Source organism: Gossypium arboreum, chromosome 7 (assembly GCF_025698485.1).
Source record: "Gossypium arboreum isolate Shixiya-1 chromosome 7, ASM2569848v2, whole genome shotgun sequence".
NCBI lineage: Eukaryota > Viridiplantae > Streptophyta > Magnoliopsida > Malvales > Malvaceae > Gossypium > Gossypium arboreum.
In genome coordinates, this window is record NC_069076.1 from 49148780 (window position 1) to 49172149 (window position 23370).

Genomic DNA, 23370 nt, shown 5'->3' on the forward strand with positions numbered 1-23370 from the left:
CAATTTAGTCCAAAACTTTTCTTTCCCTGATTCGAGGTCGGTTCAGCGCCTTTCTTGATCTATAATAGCACATTTAGCTCATTTAATACTCATACTATTTATTTCAATCCAAAAATCACATTGTAGAAAAATTACATTTTGCCCCTAACTTTTACAAAATTACAATTTTGCCCCTAGGCTCGGAATTTAATTTCAGCCCTTATTCTTATGTTTTATGATATGCTGAACATTTTCTCTTCTACAACAACATCAAATTCCCACTCTATCATATAGTTATGAACATTAGGTATTTTTACCGATTATCTGCTTTTACTCGTTTTCACTTAAAACCGAGTAGCACAAATTATTTAACACAATTTAAAACCTCATATTCTATCATAAAACATCAAAATACACAAATTTCACCTATGGGTATTTTTCCAAATATGAACCCTAGGTTAAATTATTACTAGCATAAGCTTAATCGAGCTTCCGGATTCCAAAACGTAAAGAACATTAAAAGCGGGGCTTAGAATCACTTACTATGGAGCTTGAAAGTTGAAGAATCCTAGCTATGGAGAGAGTGAAGTTTCGCAGCAACTAAATGGGGAAGATGACTATTTTGTGTTATTTTTCCCATTTTATTTCATTTAATATCAAAATGACCAAAATACCCTTACTACTAAACTTTCCAAAATTCCTTCCATGTCCTAAATTTGTCCATGAACTTAAAATTGGTAGAATTGCTATTTAAGACCTCCTAATAAATATTTCAAAACAATTTCATACTAAAATTTCTAGTATGCAAATTTTGCAACTTATTCGATTTAGTCCCTACTTTCAATTTAAACACTTTAGGCATAGAATTTCATCACGAAATTTTCACACAATCATGCAATCATATCATAAACCCCAAAATATTTATAAAACAATTATTTCTATCTCGGATTTGTGGTCACGAAACCACTATTCCGATTAGGCCCTAATTTGGGTTGTCACATAAATCATGACTCGGAAAGTTCCCCTTATGAGGCTTAAGCTGTCGTGATGCATATGCAACCACCTTACCCTCTTGCATTAACACACAGCCCAAACCCACGTGTGATGCGTCACTGTACACACTAAAATCCTTCCAAAACTCCGGCTGAATTAACACAGGTGCTTCAGTCAGAACTTTCTTCAACTTCTTAAAAGCTTCCTACTGCTTCTTAATCCATACAAACGGTACTCATTTCCTTATGAGTTTTGTCAGGGGTGCTGCCATCACAGAAAAACCTTCCACAAACCTTCTGTAGTATCCTGCCAGTCCTACGAAACTCCGTATTTTTGACACTGACCTAGGCGGCTTCCACTCCAAAATCACTTCAATTTTCCGAGGGTCCACCTTAATCCCTTCAGCAGAGACCACATGTCTTAAGAAGGTTGTGACATCCCTAATTTGACCCTAGTCAGGAAGTGGTGTCGGGACCATTAAACCGAGTCTTATAAGTAATTAAAAGTTATATTCTATGTTTATGATGTTAGCAAATGCATGTGTGAAAGTTGCATGCATTAATTTGATCATTTCTATGTGAATTTATTAAGATGGACTTATATGAAACATTGTTGAAAGGTGATAGGCCAATCTTCAATGGTCTAATAGTATATGCATGCAAAAGAATGGTTTTGCATGTCAATTTACCCAAAGAGAAGGAAGTGGCGGCCATGGTGATGAAGATGGGCAAAAGAAAACATGTCTTAAACATGTTTTGCTAGTGGTGGATGTTAGAAATAATAAAATAAGAGCATGGGTAAAGAAATGAAAAAAAATGAGTGTGGATGCTTTCCCCCCTTGTGCCGTACATGAGAGAAACAAAACAAAGAAAAAAAATTTTGTTCATCTATTTTCACTCTCTTTTGGCCGAAAATACTAAGGATAAGGAAGGAGTTTTGCTTCATACTTGGTTTGGAAGAGGATTAGGAAGAGGTTGGCTATACTTGCATCAAGAGTAAGGTATGTTTGAGGTTGTGCCATGAGATTCATGCATGTTTTTGGTTGCTAGATTGATGTTCTTGTTAGCCCATGGTTCAAATCTTTGTTATGTCATGGGAATGAAATTCAGCCCAAGTGAATATGGTGATAAAGCCATTGCATGCTAAGTGTGAAGCTTGATGATGATGCATGCAAAGATGGATTGTCTACTCTTGAAATTTCTTTGTAGCCATCTTGAGTAAGACTTTGAGTTTTCTTTTTGTTTAACCATGATTGAAGTTGAAAGGGCATGATTGTGATGTATTCGCCATGATGCATTCATGAGCATGGTTCATGCTTCTTGCATGATAGTTAAAATTTGTGTTTTGGATGGCTATGGACACCTTGAAATTGCCATGCACATATATGTATATATATGTTTGCACATGATGTTTTGGTTATGAAGTAAGTGATGAATATGTTTGTTTAAAGAAGAAAATGTTGAAGGATGTTTGTGAAATTGCAAGTATAATCGGCCATATGAGTGCTTGATGCTATATTATAAGTATTGAGCCACAATATGTAAAACATTAACTAGTAAAGTGCATGCTGTTTTTTTTTGTGTGGTATTAAGTGGATAATTGGCCTCAAATTGGACATGTATATTCGGCCTTAGGTAGCCTATTGATGGCCTTAGCTTTTCCTTGACGCTTGAATGAATTGTATTGAATTGCTTGATGTAGTATAAAATGTGCATGACCATTGTGTATTCAAGCTAAAGGGTGGCCATATGACCATTTAAACTCCTTGTCATATTCGGCCATAAGCTAGCATAATGAGGTTTTAATAAATTAAATTTGTTTGAATTAGCTCAAGAGCTTAGAGGGCCACAATTGGACAAGGGGAAGGAAAAAGTGATCGAATAGCCGTAAAAGCCGCTCGACAACATCCGAGGTAAGTCCTCAAGAAGTGACCCTACTTGAATTATGTGAAATGAAATATGGATGTGTAATGATTATTGATGTATGTGTGCATGAGCAATTGAATGATATCCGGGCTAAGTCCCGAAGACATTTATGCTGGAAATTATATCCGGTTAAGACCAAGGCAATTGTGCTAAGCGGCTACATCCGGGCTAAGACCCGAAGGCATTCGTGCAAGTCGTTCTATCCGGGCTAAGACCCGAAGGCATTCGTGCACGTGGTTATATCCGGTTGTATTCCGAAGAAGCTTGGGCTGGAGGTGAGTGTTGGTTGCTGTAATAAATTCAATTAGTACGCTCGAAAAGCCCAAAGAATAAGGTATGTTTATATGTGCATTGGAAAAGTCGACATGTTTGAGCAACATTCGCTCAATCGACTAACGAATATCAACTATTGAAGTGGTTGATACCTTGTGAAAGTATATAATGATGAAGTGTGAAGTAAGAATGATTATGTGAATGTGTATTAATGAAATGATGCATTTGGCTATGTGAATGTATTGCTTTAATTAAAGCTGATTTTATTCCTTGAGACTTACTAAGCATAAAAATGCTTACCCGTTGCTTTGGCTCTCTGTTTTATAGATTTTGCTCGATAGCAATCGGATTCGGGATCATTAAAGTCGAAGTCATCTACACTATCAAAGCCTCCATTTTGGTATAATTTTGGTTGAACTTTGAAATGGCATGTATAGGACTACCCTTGTCGGTTCATTTGTGTTGTGATGTATATGTGTACGGCCATGCGAAAATGGCTCGTAGAAGTCAAGTACTGAACTTAGACCATTTGTGATTTGTATATATATATATGGTTTCATGATGTAATTATGGATTGGAAATGGGAGTGTTGGTCACATGATCAGCCATTGGAATGGCTAAAATGGTCATAGGTGAACCTATGTATGGCAAGACTAGTTGGATCATGGAGACTACAAATAGATAAGACCTACCTTGAAAACAGATGCTGGCAGCAGCAGTGGAGTGGTTTTGAAAAATCACCAAAATTTGTAGGAATGGTATTAAATAGTGAATAAGTTATGTAAATGAACCTTGATGAGTCTACTTTCATATGGAAGAAACGAAACGGTCATAGGAGTTACATGTTAAGATATATTAATGCTATTGTGAGACAGGGCCAGAACAGTTTCTGGGTCCCCTGTCGCAACTTTAAAAATTTACTATAAATTATCCAGAAAGAATCATGAGTCATGCCTTACATGTACAGATTCCATTTTGAGTCTAGTTTCATTAGAAATAAACGGTACCAGTATTAAAGCCCTGTACAGAGAGATATTCAAGTTGTAACGCGAAAAGGTCAGAGCAGTCGATCTCTGTAACATGGGTGACTTTAACTAATAAACTGTACCAATTGGCCTAACCAAAAATTCTAGAAATAAATCCATGGATGGATATATGAGTCTAAATTCAGGGAAAATTTACAAAAACAGTTTCCGAGTTTTGAAACTCGAGATATGATTTTTAAGGCGACAGTGACGCAGTTTTCCAGCCTGACTGGAAATGTCAAATTGATGGGCGAAACATGTGGATTTGGCTTGTTAACCCCTCGTGTCCGACACCGGCGATGGTCTCGGGTTCGGGGTGTTACAAAGGTTACCTCCCTCAACCAAAATTCACACTTGCTGAACTTCGCAAAGAGTTCCTTCTTCCTTAACACTTGCAGCACTATACGGAGATGCTCATCATGTTTCGCTTCATTTTCAGAACATACCAGGATATCGTCAATAAAGACGACTATAACTGATCTAAAAATGGTTGGAACACACGATTCATCAGATCCATAAACGTTGCAGGAGCGTTCGTCAGTCCAAATGGCATAACCAGAAACTCGTAATGACCATACCGAGTCTTGAATGCTGTCTTATGGATATCTGCCTCCTTGACCCTTAACTGATGATATCTAGATCGAAGGTCGATCTTGGAAAATATAGAAGCTCCTTTAAGCTGGTCGAACAGATCGTTAATCCTTGGCAGTGGATACTTATTTTTAATCGTCAGTTTGTTCAACTGGTGATAATCAATGCACATCCGCATCGTACCATCCTTCTTTTTCACGAATAGCACTGGTGCTCCCCATGAAGACACGCTTGGCCTAATGAAGCCCCTATCCAACAACTCTTGAATTTGAGCCTTTAACTCCACTAACTCCTTCGGTGCCATCCCATACAGTGCGATGGACACGGGCGCCGTTCCAGGCAACAAGTCTATTCTAAACTCAACTTCTCGGTTCGGAGGCAATCCTAGAAGCTCCTCTAGAAAAACATCTTGGAACTCCTTTACGGTCTTAACCTTATCCACTGTCAGTCCCTCCTCTTCTGACTGACTTACAAATGCCAAATAGGCCTCACAACCTTTCCAAATCCACTTTTCAGCTCTTAATGCCGACACCACATTGGACAAATAATCCCTTCGTTCACCTATCACCATAACCTCCTTATCCTTTGTGGTCCTTAACACCATTCGTTTAGCAGCACAATCTAGAGTCGCCTTATGCTTAACAAGCCAGTCCATTCCAAAACGAGATCAAACTCTCCGAACGGTAACTCCATCAGATCTCTAGGGAAAATCTTACCTTGAGTTTCTAAGGGTACATCCCTATACAGTTTGTCTACCCTAACCGAGTGACCCAAAGGACTTAGTACAGATACCCCACTCACAATCTCCTTAGAGTGCACACCCAACGAACCAGATATGGTACATGCAACATAGGAATGAGTAGATCCAACATCCACCAAGGCAGTATACGGCATGCTAGAAACCAAAAATGTACCAGTTATGACATCAGGTGCGTCACCCTCCTCGCGGCGACGAGCAGCAATATCAAAGCTCGCTGACGAGCCTCAGTGTTAACAGTACCCTTGCCAGGTGCCCCACGTCCATGGCTATTGCCACCGCGACCTCGGCCATGACCTCTCGACGGCAACGGTCCACCTCGCGCTGTTTGCACGGGTTGCACAGCCCTTTGTTCAACCACTTGAGCCTGAGCTGGCCTCTTAGGGCAATCCCTGATCTTATGTTCCTTTGATCTACAATGAAGACAAGCCCCAGAACGTTTCCAACATTCCCCCAGATGCATTCTACCACAATCTCCACAAGCTTGTGGTCTAACAGTGTTCACCGGAACCGCTCGAACTGGTTCCTCCATCCCAGCTCTCTTAACATTCAGGTTTGCAGCACCAGTTGGTCCAGCATCTCTCTTGAACCGATTTCGATCCCTGTCATGGTTCCTTCGTTCAGCTTGCTTTACCTCTTCGCCTATCTTAGCCTTTTCTACCAGTGCAGCAAAATCACGCTCTCTTTGCGGAGCTATGAGCACCCTTAGCTCATCCTTGAGGCTATCCTCAAAGCGAACACTGTGCTCGTATTCGGTAGAGACAATACAATTAGCATACCGACTCAATCGCAGAAACTCTACCTCATATTCAGCAGCGGTCTTACCACTATGGGTCAGGTTCAGGAATTCGTTCCTTCGCGCATCTACATAGCTAGCTTCGACATACTTCGCCTTGAAGGACTGCTTAAACAACTCCCAAGTTACCCTCTCAGTTGGGATACCCTCTCTCACAGTGATCCACCACTAATACGCCTCGTCCCGTAGTAAGGATATTGCTCTTTTTAACTTTTGCTCTACTGAGCAGTCCAAGTCATCCATAATCCGCTCCGTGGCTTCCAGCCAATACTCAGCCACATTTGGGGCTACTCTAGATGCACCCCTAAAAACTTCCACTCCGTTGGCCCGGAGTCGCTAAAAAATGGACCCCCTATTCATGGGCCCGATATTAGCTCTGGCCACCCTTTCCAAAACTCTTAACATGGCCTGGGACAGAGCGTCATCCCCCGCGGCCCGATCATACGGCCCATTCTCATCCACCGGTGGTGGTCGTGCTACTCCAGCGGATATGTGTTCAGAAGACGAAGATCCAACTTGAGTACTACCTCGGCCTCGACCACGGCCTCTTCCCCGAGTAGCTCTCGTACTCATATCGATTTATCTGATTACGAATTTTATGCATTTAGTTTACTGTTCCACTGTTTATTATAGAATATCTTATGAACAGATAAGGTTTCAAAGTTGTTCTAGCGTAACCACAGTTTAGCTACTGTCTCAGTTTCCTAGGGCTTAGTTTACCCTACAGTCTCAGTTTCGTAGCCTTTACGCTACATTATCTATAGTACTATCTCTAAGGTTTAGTACTAACTATAGTACAGTTCAGTATATAAAACAGAATAGTACTTACAGCCTTGGTGCCAGGGATTCAGTGTGCCATCTCATCAGTTTTCAGATAAACTCAAAAGATTTAGACTTTTTGAAATCTATTTACCAAACATTTATGTTAAAAAAAACAAGTTCGGAGATTATCTCCTTTAAACAGAAAATTTATTTTCAAAAGTCAGGTTTTTCCAAAAATACCTTTTTTTTGGCATAAAGTTTTGAAAACCCTTTTTGGACCCGACCCACAGCCGAGTTGTTGCAACTTAGGATCTGATACCACTAAATGTAGCACCCCAAACCCGACCCAGAAGTTAAGGCCGAATCCGACGTGCCACTTTGAAGTCAAAAACCCGTATTTTCTTTTCAGTGTTTTAAAAAGCTGACTTTTGTCAAACTAACCAAGTGAATGGAAGCTGGGCACCAGGTAGGTATCCATAACAGAGGAGGTGAGCCATGAAGGCTGCTTAAGTACCAAGCTCTCCGATTGGATCCAATCCTAGACATGTCCATATCCATTGCAACACTTGGTTATAACAAGTTGAAATTTCTTTGAGTGGTTATCTTTGGTAAATCGAGTCGTGTTATTTTAAAAAAAACAAGTATCGTTTTGAAATCACGCCCTAAGTCTAGCCCATTTGAATTAGTATCCATCAATTTAAAGTTGTTTAAAATAATATAATCCCAGAAATTCAAAGAAGAAAATAAAGTTAAAATGGCCTTATTACAACCCAAAAATTAAATAGTAATTAAAAATAACTTAAGAAAACCAGTCTCTTTTTCAAACCCAAAAGTATTCACCATGGCCACTCTGAATCCCCTCCGGCTCCAAGTCACCCACATCAAGGCTCACCTGCAAGGTTAAAGAAGGGGTGAGTTTGGGGAAACTCAGTGTGTAAGGAAAACCCATTTAAAGCCCAAGTCAGCTCAAGCCCAATGGGCCTAAGCCCATTCAGGTAACAGTGATACTGGGCTAGAGCCCTTTATATATTACAATAAACTGGGCCTTAGCCCCTTATTCAGATAACAGTATGGCCCATAGGCCCATTTCAAAATACATGCAACATCAATAACATATACAAGCCTATTTGGGGAGACTACTCAACCCACCAACCACTACACTCTACCCGTACCAGCCCTACACTCCATGTGGGGAATAGCTCAACCCACCCAATTCAACACTCCACATTTTGACCTTGCGCTCGATTAACGATAAATTGAGGCAAAGCCTCCAGTACGTGGACAAGCCATTTTCAGTACTTCCTCCGTCAATATCCTAGTCCCATGCATCAGATAATAACAACATGGCATGCAGTAAATAACAACAATCAAACATGCATTTAGGTCAATTTAACCCTAGGGGTATTTTGGTAATTTATCTCCTAGGGGTAAAACTGTCAATTTTTCCACTTTTAAAGGTATTTCAGTAATTTATCTATTTTCGGGTTTTTCATGCATATTCCTACCTTTCACGTACTAACAGAATTACGTACCGAGATTTCTTACCGAATTGGGCCCGTTGGCCCATCATTCCAATTTTGGCCCATTAAGCCCAAAAATATCGAGGGCACAGAAATCATGCACTTTGCGGTCCAAACATTGTAGATTACCAAAAACATTAATCGATTTACCTCACGAGCATTTGCACACTCGCAAATCTACAAAATACCAATTTTCGACATTTCGGCTTTTCGACTTTTGCCGATCTAGACTAAGAAAGAGGGTGTTAGTTACACAACTGTTTGCCACGATATGCTGACGAGATCCACACAGGAATTGCCTACAATTGGATTACTAACACGTTAATCTAACTATTCAAATACGAACTACGTATTAACCCCTTACAATATTCGGCCAACCACACCTACAGATCATAGTAAGCTTATAAGAAATCAATAAGCAACTCATTAACAATTTTTTTTGTCAATGTTTACCACATAATCAAAATTTCACTGCAAGCTGTCTTCCTGAGCAACAGTCACTAAATCATTTATAACTGGAGCTACGAAACTCAAAATCAAGTTCCATTAATCTTCCCTGAAAATAGACTCATATATCTTCTGTCCATAAAATTTTCAGAATTTTTGGTTTAGCCAATCAATACCAGATTTCTCAAAGTTTCCCATGTTTCACTGTTTGACTAATCTGACCACTCTTCATTACGAATCAAATTTCTCATTGTACAGAATTCAAAATATGTTATCGTTTATTTCATTTGAAACTAGACTCATTAAGCTTTAATTACATAATTTATTCGGCTTCTAATTCATCTGCCACAATTTATGGTGATTTTCCAAATTCACATAACTGCTGCTGCCCCAAGCAGATTTATTACCAAATCACTCTTTCACACACCTATCTTGCATGCATGTTATTTAAACATGTATATCACCAATCAATCATCACATATCTATGATTTTTACTTAAGCATAATCTCCATTTCATCATTTTAAAGCACAACATGTTAGCCGATTTTTCCCTTTAGCATCTAAGGCGATCATTTGTTTGGCTCAACTTCACCTATCTTCCATTTTTCATCAAAAGAACATGAAACAACAACCATTTCCTTCATTTTAATTCATGACCAAATGCTCACAACACACCCAAAAACCAAAATATGCTTCAAGAGTTAAGGTAGAATTAAGAAGAACTCATGAACATCAAGATAGAAGCAAACTACCATGAACTTACCTTCTATTTTCTTCCCCAAGTGACCGAACATTCAAGAGCTTTCTCCTCTCCTTCTCTTCTCTAAATTTCGGCTATGATGAACAAAGATGGACAAAACTTTGTTCTTTTCACCCCTTTTTCTTTTAATAAAATTTCAAATTTCATCCATTTAATTCTTTAATACAAAATACATGAAATGCCCATCATGGAACATTTACCTAACCCATTGTCATGGAACATTTACCTAACCCATTATCAATTTTTATCAATTTGTATATCAAGTGCACATATTGTCTTCAACAACATGATGGCCAGCCACTTCATGTAAAATGGGAGGTTTGACATGCAAATCCTCCTATTTTGCACTCCTATTTATTTGGCCACTACAAATTAGCCTATAGCATTTTCAAACATTTTCACATAGGTCCTATTTCATAATTTCACTCACAAATGACAAAAATCAAAGCATGAAATTTTGCAAATATTCACAGAATTCCCAAAAATTGGGGCGTTGCAGCCATTCATAATATGAAAAGTCACTGTTAAAGAAGAAGTTGAATTCGATGAGACAAAAGTATTTAGGTATGATGTATAAAGAACGTATTAACTAGAAGTTCTTCTGAATTGATTTCTACTAGTGATGAGATAATGTGAAATTAGTGATGTCAGAAATAGACAGTGGAATAGCGTTTGAATTGTAAAGATAGCTGAGTACATCAATTATAATTAAATGGTTTACGATGATCTCTTTTGGGTACTCTATGTGTTTATCTACTCTCAGAGATATACGTAGCTGTATATTTTCAGATAAAACTCTTATCATATGAGAACATTAGCTAAACGTACTGATAGATGAAAGCATTGTTGGTCTGTTTGGGGTATGATCAAAATTGCTCTATTTTTCTCTGGCATTCTTTTTAATTATGTTGAAAGGAAAGTCGACCGTAAAATCAATATGATGCTAATATTCTGTTTCTACTGGTTTTTATTCTGCTGATCACACATGAAGATTGTATTGCTTCTATTACTGTGGATTTCAGTGTTTATGCGTGACGTTGTTCCTTATGGAAATTTTCTTGGATATCATCGAGATTTTTATCATTCTATATAGGAGTACAGTGGTACTGTTATCAGATTCATAGAGGTTGTGTTTTTGCATTGGTTGCTATTGAAACCATATTTGATTTTCTTTGGTGTTCAAAATGCATTATTAGTAGATGGGATATTATCTATATATATGGTTGAGATGTCGGCCTTATTATGGCACTATGATTTTAATCTATCTGATGGTTGTGGCTTCAGTATAGTTAAAAGCTCCATTGAATAATAATTGAAAAGTTATTGTTTGACAGTCGAGATCAATTCAGTGATTTAGTCTGAATTGAGTTATTTGCTTGAAAGGTTAAAAGAGTTATATGTGTTTGAGTTTATCCTTAGAACAGTAAATAAATTTTTGTACGTTCATGGGTTAATTGATTAATAGTCTGAATGAAAAATTCATATTCTAGAAGACGTGATACTGAATTATATTTATCAGAACGGTTTTATGGAGAAATGTTCTTTTAAACTAAAGTTGTTTTGATTGAGACAATCATCATGCTTGTGAAGTCTGCATGATATGATAATTATTAATAAAGTGGTAATCAGTTGAAGACATTGTCAACTGAAGCATCAGTTCTGGTTTAGCCTGCACTGGCTAAATAGTTTATGATTTCCAGTCATGCCTCATTAAATGATTTGAAGTGTGTTATAATACAAGAATGTATAATGATAGCTTATGCTTACACACAGTTAAACCTATATGAAAAGAGTTTTACGACTTATGAATTGGAGATGATTGATAAGGTATTTGCGTTGAATAATTAGTGACATTAATTGTTTGGTTAGTAAGGTAACCTATTTGTTAATCGAAAGAGTGTTTAAAATATTTAATGTTATAGAGAGATCTGAATTTGGGACAAAAAAGGTGGCTTGAACCGTCGAAAGGATTTGAGTTTAAAAAAAAACTGATTTTCATTCAAAGAAGAATGATTACGGTCACAGATATTCTGAGAGGGAAACCTTTGTGTGTTTTTCGAGCGATGAATACACGATCGATCTAATCGGATGATAGACAGATATTAGCTGTGTTAAAAGCATTCAACTAATTTGCAGAGTCAGAAATGTATTAGGGAATTTTAAGGTAAAAAGGGGTTCAACATAAATTGACTCATGATCCAGAATTTTTGTTTGGAACCGATGATTGTTTGATGTTTCAAAATAGAGTTTGTGTACCGAGAAAATCCAGAAAGTATGCAACAATTGTTACAAATGGCTCATAGTGGTAATTATTTGTTCAATCGGGGAATACTATGATGTTCAATAATCTGAGACAGTTGTACTGGAAAATGAGTAAGAAACAAAATATTTCTGACTTTGTATCCAAATGTCTGATCTATCAACAAGCCAATGTTGATCATCAACTATTTTCAAGACTGTTACAGCACATGTTGCTATCTGAGTAGTAATGAAATAGAATTTGAATTTTGTAAAAGACAAATGTTATCTAAACTATTGTTGACTATTTGAAGAAGTCTGCAAATTTTATCTCCGGATGTACAAATTTCTCTTTTGATAGATTAGTTGAGTTATACATATCAGAGATTTCCAGATCACACAGTGTGCCAGACTCCATTATTTCGAGTAGAGACCTTAATTCTATATTGTGATTTGGTAGAAAACTACAATAAGCTTTAGATAAACGGTTTCTATTTAGCATCGTATTACATTCTTCAACAGATCGCTAATCTGAGGAGAAATGAAAGTATTTCGTGACAGTCTAAAAGCAGTTTCATTTGACAAAAAACATATACGGGCTTGATACGTAAAAGCATTGAATTTCAGTTAGAAAACTGAGTATTTGTGAAAGTTATATAGTGTGAATAGAATTTCTCATTTAGCTATAAAGAGAAGTAGAGTTCGTGATTTATCAAGATGTATGAGATTATTGAGAGAATGAGACCGTATGAGATTACCGTCAGAACTTGAAAAGATCCATAATGTGTCTCTTATATATATGAAGTGATGATACAGATAAGATCCTTTATCTATAGTATCTCTTTCAAAAGTAAAAGCTCAGGTTGTTATGACGTATAGCAAAAAACATATTAGAATCTTAGCTCGTGAGATTGAAAAGTTGAGAAATCTAAGGTATGTGAGAAATTGATAAGGCTAGTGAAAGCTAATCAGTAATCTATTCTCTGATAAGATTTTCGAGGACGAAAATCCCTTAGGGAAAGAGTTGTAACAGCCCGTTTTTAGGGTTAATCAGAACAGTAGTTTCAGGACCAAAAATTGATGTTCAAAAATTTATTTTATTATTATTTTAATATTTACAGCATGATATTAGGGTTGTGTGAAAATTTCGTGAAGAAATTTTACCGTTTGAGTGGTTAATTCGGTAAAAAGGACTAAATCGCGTAAAGTGCAAAAGTTGTGTTCTATAAGCTAAAGGTGTCAAATAGCTACAGAAATTTAAAGTGAAGGTCCTTATGTGGCAAATAACCCATTTTTGAGTTAGTGGATGATAGTGGAGTGACATTTGGTGTAATTTCAAATGTTTTTAATGGTTTAATAGGTAAATAAGTAATTAAAGTTAAAAATTAATAAAACCAAAAGCTATATTTTTATTTCCATCATCTTCCCCACTGAAATTTCAACCCAAAATCATCCATGGGAGAAGCTTTTGGTTTGGACAAGCTTCAAATACTTGATTAGGTACGGTTTTAGCTCCGTTTTTTATGATTTCTACGTTTTTGAGATCGTTGCTTCATAATCTAGCTAGCCCGTACCTCCGATTTCAAAACTCTTAAAGTATTTGAATGTTTCCATTGTTGAATTCATGAGTATTTTGATAGTTGATGATGGAAAATAAATTATTGTTGTTGGATATACTTGTTTTGTAAAGTGAATTTTGGTAAAAATGCCAATTTTGGGCTAAATTGTGAATTATTAAAATTATGTGGTTGAAAGTGTGATTATTTGGAAAATATTGGCTGCTAAGGAAATAAGAAGAATTCAGCTAAGCATCGGTAGGATGAAATTGCATGAAATTTGTGATTTTATATGATAAGGACTAAATTGCAAAAATATGAAAGTTTAGGGGAAATTATATAAAATTACCCTAATGAGTATTTTGGACTAAATTGAATGAATTTTTGATTAAATAAGTAAAATTTGATATTATCTAGATTGTGAAAAATGATATTTGGATCTAGAACAGGGGAAAAACAAAGTTTCGGACTAGTCGATCCATTCCATCATTTAGCGATCGAGGTAAGTTCGTATGTGATAATTTCATATGTGATAAACAGTTGTGAACTTAACGAATTCATCCAAAGCATCTGAGTTGGGTAGATACTTAACAAAAGAGTCCGCCAAACCACAGAACTCGTCAAAACTAAGTGCTTGCCACATGGCACAATACATATAATTTTTGTACTTAGCCAAGACAAGTATTTTACTTACTCATATCTATTCTTATTATACCAACTATACGCCAAACAGTAACTTGATATAGAGACTTCCCCATGCGGGCTATTACATTCCTCCTACACCATCGAACATCAAAAAATAAGGGTCTTCATAGGGACGCTTACCTCGTGATTACTGGGCCCAGCCCTATCACCCTCTGTACCACCCCACGACCCCTCCTACTACCGCCACTGCGAATGCTTCTACCCTCAAGATGACTATTCTTAATCCTGACCATTTGGGGGGAACGAAAGAAAGAGAGAAGCCTAATAGAATTACCTTGAAGATGCAGAGACGTAGTGAAGGGAAAAAAGGAAGCAAGACACAGATAATGGAATTAAAAAAGGAAGAAAATCAGGGATTCAGATAGAAACTTAATCGACAAGAAATTTGGAAATTGATTTTAGATAGAAAGGCTCCATTTTCCCTGTGTCTCAATTTATATAGCCAAACATCTAAGGGAAGCTTGAGTTTAATTTGAAATAAACTGTTCAAATCATTAAATCCATGTTTGAAACCTGTTGGAGACGAAGAGGGCTCCTCTTAAACCCCTCGATAACCAAAAAAGTGGGAATGTCCACTAGAGTTAGTCATTTATCAGGTAACCGCCAAATGGCATTCGTCAATTCAAGAGTCGTTTGCTAGCATCATGTTGAACGAATGACTAGTTAAAAGAATAAGCCAAGGAATCTGTCAGGATAGCAATAAGGTTGTCTTTATGTAACTATTCGCCTTATATAAAGAAAGGAAAAACCCGTCGTTTGAGCGGAACGAGTTCAGAATGAACCTATAAATAAGAGGTCGACACTAAAGGAAAAGTAAAGGTGTCTACCTCTATGTTATGAAGAGAGTTATCAAATGTAAGAGAAATTGTTTGGATTCCAACTATAGGTTTAGGCATGAGAGGAAATTTCAAGGATGAAATTTTCTTTAAGGGTGGGGGAGTTGTCACACTTGGATTTCTTCGAGGTCCCGAATTTAAAGGAGCGACTGAGAGTTAATTGAACAAAATAGTGAGTTGGCAGAATCTACTGGAAATAGTGGAAATTTTGTGACTGTTGGTTAATTAGTTAAGTTTTAATTTTGGTTTGGTTAGGATGGAACTGGTTGGTTCCATGTGGGAGACACAATGATTGTTGACAGGGCACAAAAAAGGAAATTTATGTATAGCTTACATAGAGATTAGTATTACAGGATGATTGTGACGCATTTGAGAACACGATTAAACAAGATAGAAAGAGAATACACCAAAGTACGAAGATAAGAAAAGCTAGTAAAAGAGTCGAAGAATGAAATTAAGCTTGTTAATAAGGGGATCCGCCAAATTGTGATGATAAGAGGAACTAGTATAAGATGTCTTAACACGGCAGTGATAATGGAAGGGATACCTTCTTTTAGGCATTTAAGTATCTGCCATTTTGAGTTCATCAGTGGTTGGTGAGTAAACCAACATTGAGTGTGATAAAGTGAAATGATTAAGCATATTCAAATATTAAGGTTTTGCGAGTAAATAGGCCACCAGTAACAGGAGAGTTCATCAAGGATTTATTTTAGGAAGGAAAGTATGCTAAGGAAATTCACCTAAAGAAGCAGATGTCCGTAGAGACTGCATAGCGTGGAATAGTCTTTGGGAATTATCAAAAGAGAAAGTTTGCCGAGGGTAACTTAGAAAGAGATATTTCACTGAGTACTAACCTTTTGTTAAAGTATCCCTATAGAGTGGGTTGAGTTGGAGAAAGGTCCTAAGGGATTGTACTGAATTCAAGTCATCATGGGGAAAAGGGATATATAAATCATCCACCAAATTTCATATTCAAGATCATAAAGGAGGATGTTAGATTGGGTCTTCCATAAGGGTCTATGTTAGGGATTAGTGAAAAATGGAAATCGTTGGGTAATGTGGTAATCAAATGTTTAGTTTAGTGTGGGATGAGTGGATCAGAGCAGGGATTCGCCTTCATGGCAATGATAATCATAGTCCGCAAATAGAAAACGTAGTCACTAAACCATGTATGCACAAGTCTGATTATCTTAAGGAGGCAAGACTATGACAGTTAAATGGGAATCTAAGATGAAGTAGGACAGGACCAAATTTCAAAAGAAATTGTTGATTAGAATAGCATGATACGACTAATTTGTTGGGTAGTTAAGCCAACGGTAGGAATCAGGAAAAGCAAGGCATTGGCCATACCAGAAGATATGAGAAGTTCCCAATCTTACACATGGAGTTCAAAATTCTATGCCTTTATTATTTTTCCTTAATTAAATAAAAAGAATCTTTGTGATACATTGTTGATCAGGATCTCACTAAGTTCTTCTGAGCTTATAAAATTTACTGCTTGTATGTAGGGTACATGAAGACTCGAGGATCAAGTGGAAAGACCAAGCCAACACCGCCATATTCAAGTGATTGGCAATGTAGTTATTTCATGTATATAGATGGTAACCCTTATAAGCCACGCCTTAGGGGCTAATATAGTGTAGCAGTAGTAAAGACTTGAGTTGAAATTTGTAAATCATTATATATGTTAATAATAACGAATGTCTACAAAAGCTTAATATTGAATGGAATTGAATCTAATTGCAAATTTAGTTATGAAATTGATCGTTAACCATGGAATTAAGGGTTGATTGTTAAAAATGATAGATATTTAGATACATAAGTAAATTAATGAATAACGAGTTAGCAGTTTGCTAGGTTGTCCAAGTCATTTGTGACACCAAGAATTTTAATATGTTTTATTACATTTTCGCATTTCTTAAGTTAGGATTAAAATATTTCAAAATAATTTTTTTACGTATTATTTTGAGTTAATTGACCTAGTCGAGCCAATACCAGCCTTAAGGTGGTTTTAAAGATTTACTTGAGTGTGCATGACACCTAATTTAAGGCCCAAGAGCATAAGTAATGGAAGTCAAATTGTAGCACACACATTTGAAGTCACAATACAATTGAGCTGACCAAGGAATTCACATTCGAAGTAGTGTATCACGACAAGGTGTGATGTGAGGCCAAAAATAAGCAAACGTATTTCTGTCCACACAATACACTGTTTTATATAATTAAGCTTGGTGTTTACCCTAATTAGGGCTGCTAAACTCCCCTATAAATAGTTAAGTTGAGGAAAGCTTTGGGAACTTTTTGACGCATTAGTTTTAAGGTTTGTTTTAGTAGAATAAGGTTAGTTTAGGTTTTATTTTATTTTTCTAAACAGTTTTATTTCTTGTTCTTTAGCTTGGATTCGATTGGAATCCAAGTCTTTGCAATTCAATATTTCATTATTTTTCTTTTATTCTTTATTTGAAATGGAGATATCTCAAGCACTCTCAAAGGATTTTGCTATTCTGAACACTCCAGGATATCATATGGACAACTTCTATCTTTTCTCTTTTATATTATTTTGTGTTCTTTGCATAAGTAATTTAATTGTAGAAAAGATGGTTTTTAAGACGATGAGTGGCTAGATATTTAGAGAGATTTATGAGTGGATGTGGGAGTGATTAACGGAAGAGTTAGGGTTTTTCTAATAGGATTAGTTGGTGTAAATACATGTATTCTTAAACCCTAGGCTTGATGACCCTATGAAGTAATATAGGTAAATGGATCGAGAGACGAAATTACCAAGTAAATCATGTATTCATCCCAATCAGAAAAAGCGAGGCTAAGAGTTAAGCGTATACTGGTTGATTAGTTAGGCAGTAGAGGTCAAGAGGTAGTACTGTCTAGGTAATAATTAATTTTCTCATAAAAACCTTAAGTCTGAAGCTGGTTACAACCACGGAAGCAAGTTTAATCTTCTATCTGCTATTCAAGAGATTTTCGTTTGTTAACATTATTTGTGTAGTTTTGATTTTTAATATTATTTGTTTATCTTAAATCTTTACTATTGATTTTCATAATATTATTTTTAATAATTATTGTTTAGATCTGTTGTTGTAGGTAATAATATTTTTAGATTTAATTCAACCTCCCTTGGGTATGATCCTCGGAATACTTTCTGGTGTTATATTGTAACAATAATTTATATTACAATTTGACCTATTCGCTTACAGATACCACACTAATTTTATATATTTTTATTTGCACGATTTATACTCTAAATGTTTGCACGTTTGGAGGTGATATAGTTGTTGGTGCCATTGTTAAGGAGGTTTGGCATTGAATCTAATTTTTTTTTTTTTTTGTAGTTAGTAGGATAAATAGGAACATTAAAAATTATAGAAATGATTCGTTATTTTGTTTATTAACTTTAAATTTTACTGTAAATGCCAAAAATATTTTTCTCTGATTTTAGTTTATGACCAAAACTTGAAGTACTCCAATCGAGTCATTTCTTGATCCGAAGAGTTGTTCAGATGAAACCGTCAATTCATGCAAAACTATCCACCTGTAGTAACTAATTTACCTTGAGAAAACCCTTTATTTAACAATCCACTCGAACTGCAAGCCCAGATTCGTGGAGAGATACTGATGGCTCAAAGAACATTGCATGAGTATGCATTGCCAACACTTGATTTTGTACAAGGCAACATTGAACAACAGATGATCAATGCCAATAATTTTGAGATCAAGATGAAAATGATCGAAATGATCCAAAACACCTTGCAATTCCGAGGGAACATGATGGAGGATCCAAACAAGCACTCGAAGTGATTCCTCTAGTTATGTGACACTTTCAAATACAATGGGGTGTCTTCGATTATTTCCCTTTTCTTTATGTGACCATGTTGGTGATTGGTTATATTCATTAGAACCAGGTTCCATCACTACATGGGACGAATTAATGGAAAATGTTTTACATAATTTTTTCCCTTAGCATGTCCATTTAGCTTCGTCGAGAGATCACCAAATTCAAGCAATTCAAAGTTGAAAATTTATATGAAGCTTGGGATCGATTCAAGTCACTGTTGAGGAAGTGTCCCCATCACGAAATGCAAGAGTGGCTCCAAATGCAAATATTCTATAACAATTTATATAATAATTTGATATCCTGTCTGGATGGTGCATCCAGAGGTGCTTTAATTAACCATACATATGAGTGAGCATGTCAAATTATTGACGTTATGTGGCCAAATAAGAGGTTCACTTATAACCTAATACCACAAGTGACAAAAGCCACCCAAAAAGTGGACGCTTATCAAATCAAGTTGGAGAAGTTGAACTAATTGGAAGAGCCGGCCCAACACTGCGAGTAAAATTTGGATCATGAACCGAATGAAGTTAACTACATGGGTAATTGGAAACACGAAAACATACACACTTTTCATGCCCTTTTTAACTCAAATTCATGCAATTTTGTAGTAATTCTTGTCGAAAAATATATAATAATTATAAATAATTAAATTGTACTTAAATTATAAACATGTTGAATTTTAATTAATTTTATAATTAATTTTGATTACTTTTGATCATTTTTGACTGGTTTGCACAAAAGGCAAAAAATTGGCTCAGCAGACACTTCTAGAAGCACAAAACTGAGAAGTGATTTTTGAAGCATCAAGCCAAATTAATTTTTCAGCTGAAGATGGTCCAAACTATGAATATTAATTCATAATATAATTAATTTTAATTTTAATCCAATTTATTTTGGGTTAAATAATTATTATTAATTAATTTTGAAAAGAGACCCAATTGAGTTGAACCGAGAAAATCGATCCAACCGAGCACCGGGCTGCCTAAAACCGTCCCACATGCTGACCCACTCAGCTTGTTTGGCTGATCATTTGGCTTGAAAAAATGCCCTTGAAGACTTCTTGAATTTGCATTCATACCCCTTCACTATTCATACCTTTCTAGATTTGCCCTTACCTTCAAATAGCAAGTTTGAAACCTTCAATCTTGCCACATGTGTGGCTGGCCATGGGGGGACTCTATAGCTGCTGATTTTTGCTATTTTTATCAGCCTACTCAATCTATAAAAAACCCCTTTGGCTACTCATTTGAAACACATCTCGAAACCTCTCATCCTTTCACTTCTCTCTCACATTCTCTCTTTAATCCCCTTCCATTGTTCTTCATTTTCTCCCCCATTCCCTTATCGATTTCTCCTCTTGAAAACAAGTCCTTAAACCACCATTTGGAGAAACATTCAAGTGTTTGTGGAAGTCTCGGTTCAACAAGAACAAGCGGAGAAGGAAAAGAGGAGCAAACTAGTCAAGCCGTAGAGAAACACTGGATTTGATTCTTGTTCCTTATCCTTTTAATTTTATTGTTGTTGTTCTAAACATGTCTATGAATATTTGTGATGTTGATAAGTTTAATTTAATTAATATGGCTTAAATTTAATTCGTGTTAGGTTGATTGCATTTTGTCCACTTAATTTATTAAAATTGTGTTTGTGTTGTTATAGGCCTTAGTGAGATGTTTGATTAAGTAAAACCATGAGTAAGTTATTCTTGCATTACAACTATAAGGTAACTAATGAATTAATTATTTAAACGGATTGAAATTGTAATTAATTGACACGATACTTAATCAGTGCATGTTTAACCATCTAAGGCAGCTAAGAGTTCAATTAGCAACAGTATGTAACGATACATTAGCCTTGCATGCAAGATTATTATGATTAAGCTGTTTCAAGGTAGGAATCCATTGTTACCTCACGTAATCTTTTATGTGCTTATGAGATTGAATTAATTTTTTAAATTGACATAGAGATATGTACAATAGATTATTTTTAATTTCACAAGTATGTATGTGCATTAATGCATTTGCTTATTAAAATTTGTTTAATTGGTTGAATTAGCATAGAGATATAGTCAAGAGATAAATGGATTTTGGTAGGTGAGTATGTTCATAAGTTACAACATTACCGAGTTGCCATGAATTTATTCATAACAACATGAACATGAGTTTTGTAATTTTAAGTTAAGAAATGTAATTAATCTAACACAATTATGTCATCTTAATTAAAATCATATTTTGAAATAGTGCATTGGAACTTTTATTTTCTCTTTATTTATTTTACTTAGTTAAAAATCTTAGTTTTCAATCACCTCCTCAAATCAAAATATTTTTCTTCACCGAAGTGTTTTTAATTGCATTCATAAATAATTCTTTTCACAGTCCCTGTGGGTATGATAACTCGACATTTACTTGTCACTTTATTGCTTGTTATGATTATGTACACTTGCACATTTTCATCATTCCAGTAATGTGGGTGGAAATCCCTATTCAAATACATGAAACCCTAGTTAGAAGGATCATTCAAACCTAAAATGGGAAGGAAATCAATGAGGTAAAAACCAAATGCAAAATCGAGCAACTCTTCCTTACCAACCTCTACATATACAAAGATCTCAAGACAGATTCACAGGGAATAACCATAGTGTATGTGGTCAACGACTCAGTTGAATAGAAGGAGAGATCTAATTAATGAAGATAGACATTCTAAAAGTATAGTCTATGTGTACTTTAACCATAAACACCTTTATGGATTTCAAAGAAAGTATCTAGAACCAAATGAACCAAATGATGGAGATAATGAGCAACATGTAAAGGTAAATTGGTACAGGAACCCGAGCAATATAGAGAATAATCCTCGGAAGGGTAGAAAGGAGCATGAAAATTCTATAGCCTTGCAATCTGGAAAGATTCTTAATGATATGAAAGATCCTTTTCAAACAAATGAGGATTTGCAAGAATCCGTCGTGGAACCCAGGAAACACGAAAATATACACTTTCTCATGCCCTTTTTGACTCAAATTCATGCAGTTTCGGTAAAATTCTTGTCGAAAGATATATAATAATTATAAAATAATTAAATTGCACTCAAATTATGAACATGTTGAATTTTAATTAATTTTATATCAAATTTTGATTAATTTTTATTACTTTCGACAACTTTGCACAAAGAGCGAAAAACGGCTCAGTAGACACTGCTAGAAGCACAAAATCGAGAAGCAATTTTGAAGCATCAAGGAGAATTAATTTTTTAGCCTAATATGGTCCAAATTATGTGTATTAATTCATAATATAAATAATTTTAATTTTAATCCAATTTAACTTGGGTTAAATAAATTATTGTTAATTAATTATGAAAAATGGCCTAGTTGAGCTGAACCGAGAAAACCGATCTAACCGAGCACTGGGCAGCCCAAAACCGTCTCACATGCAGAACTAATCAACTTTCTTGTCTGATTATTTGGCTTTCAAAGTGGCCCTTGAAGATTCCTTCAATTTGCATTCAAACCCCTCCACTATTCATGTCTTTCAAGATTTGCCCCTACCTAAAAATAGCATGTTTGAAATCTTCAAACATGCCACATGTGTGGCCAGCCATGGGGGGAGTATTTGGCTGCTGATTTTGGCTATTTTTAGTAGCTTACTCAACCAATAAATACCCCCTTGGCTGCTCACTTCAAACACATCACAAAACTATTCATTCTTCACTTTTCTCTCACTTTTGTCTCTTCATTGTTCTTCATTTCCTTCCCCATTCCCTTGTTGATTTCACCTCTTGAAAAAGAGTCCTTAAACCACCATTTTGAGCAACATTCAAGTGTTCATAAAAGCCTTGGTTCAACAGAACAAGCAGAGAAGGAGGAGTAGAGCAAACTAGCCAAGCCTTGGAGAAACACCAGATTTGATTCTTGTTCCTTATCCTTTTAATTTTATTGTTGTTGTTATGAACATTCTATGAATATTTGTGATGTTGATATGTTTAATTTAATTAATATGTCTTAAATTTAATTCGTGTTAAGTTGATTGCATTTCGTCCACTTCATTTATTGAAATTGTGTTTGTGTCGTTATAGGCCTTAGTAAGATGTTTGATTAAGTAAAACCATGACTAAGTTATTCTTGCATTACAATTGTAAGGTAACTAATGAATTAATTATTTAAACGGGTTGATATTGTAATTAATTGACATGATACTTAATCAGTGAATGTTTAATCATCTAAGGTAGTTGAGGATTAAATTAGTAACGGTATCTAACGATATATTAACCTTGCATAACTTGTAAGACTATTGTGATTAAACTGTTTCAAGGTAGAAATACATTGTTACCTCACATAATCTTTTATGTGCTTATGAAGATTGAATAA

The 23370-nt window shown here is 35.7% G+C and overlaps 1 non-coding gene across 1 annotated transcript; it reads right to left on the minus strand.

Annotated features, from left to right (window-relative positions):
- Positions 1-19150: 19150 nt before the first annotated feature.
- Positions 19151-19256, minus strand: LOC128295965 (small nucleolar RNA R71). Its single transcript, XR_008286513.1, has one exon. It is a non-coding gene; the product is annotated as a small nucleolar RNA R71 (small nucleolar RNA).
- Between the last annotated feature and the right edge of the window lie 4114 nt (positions 19257-23370).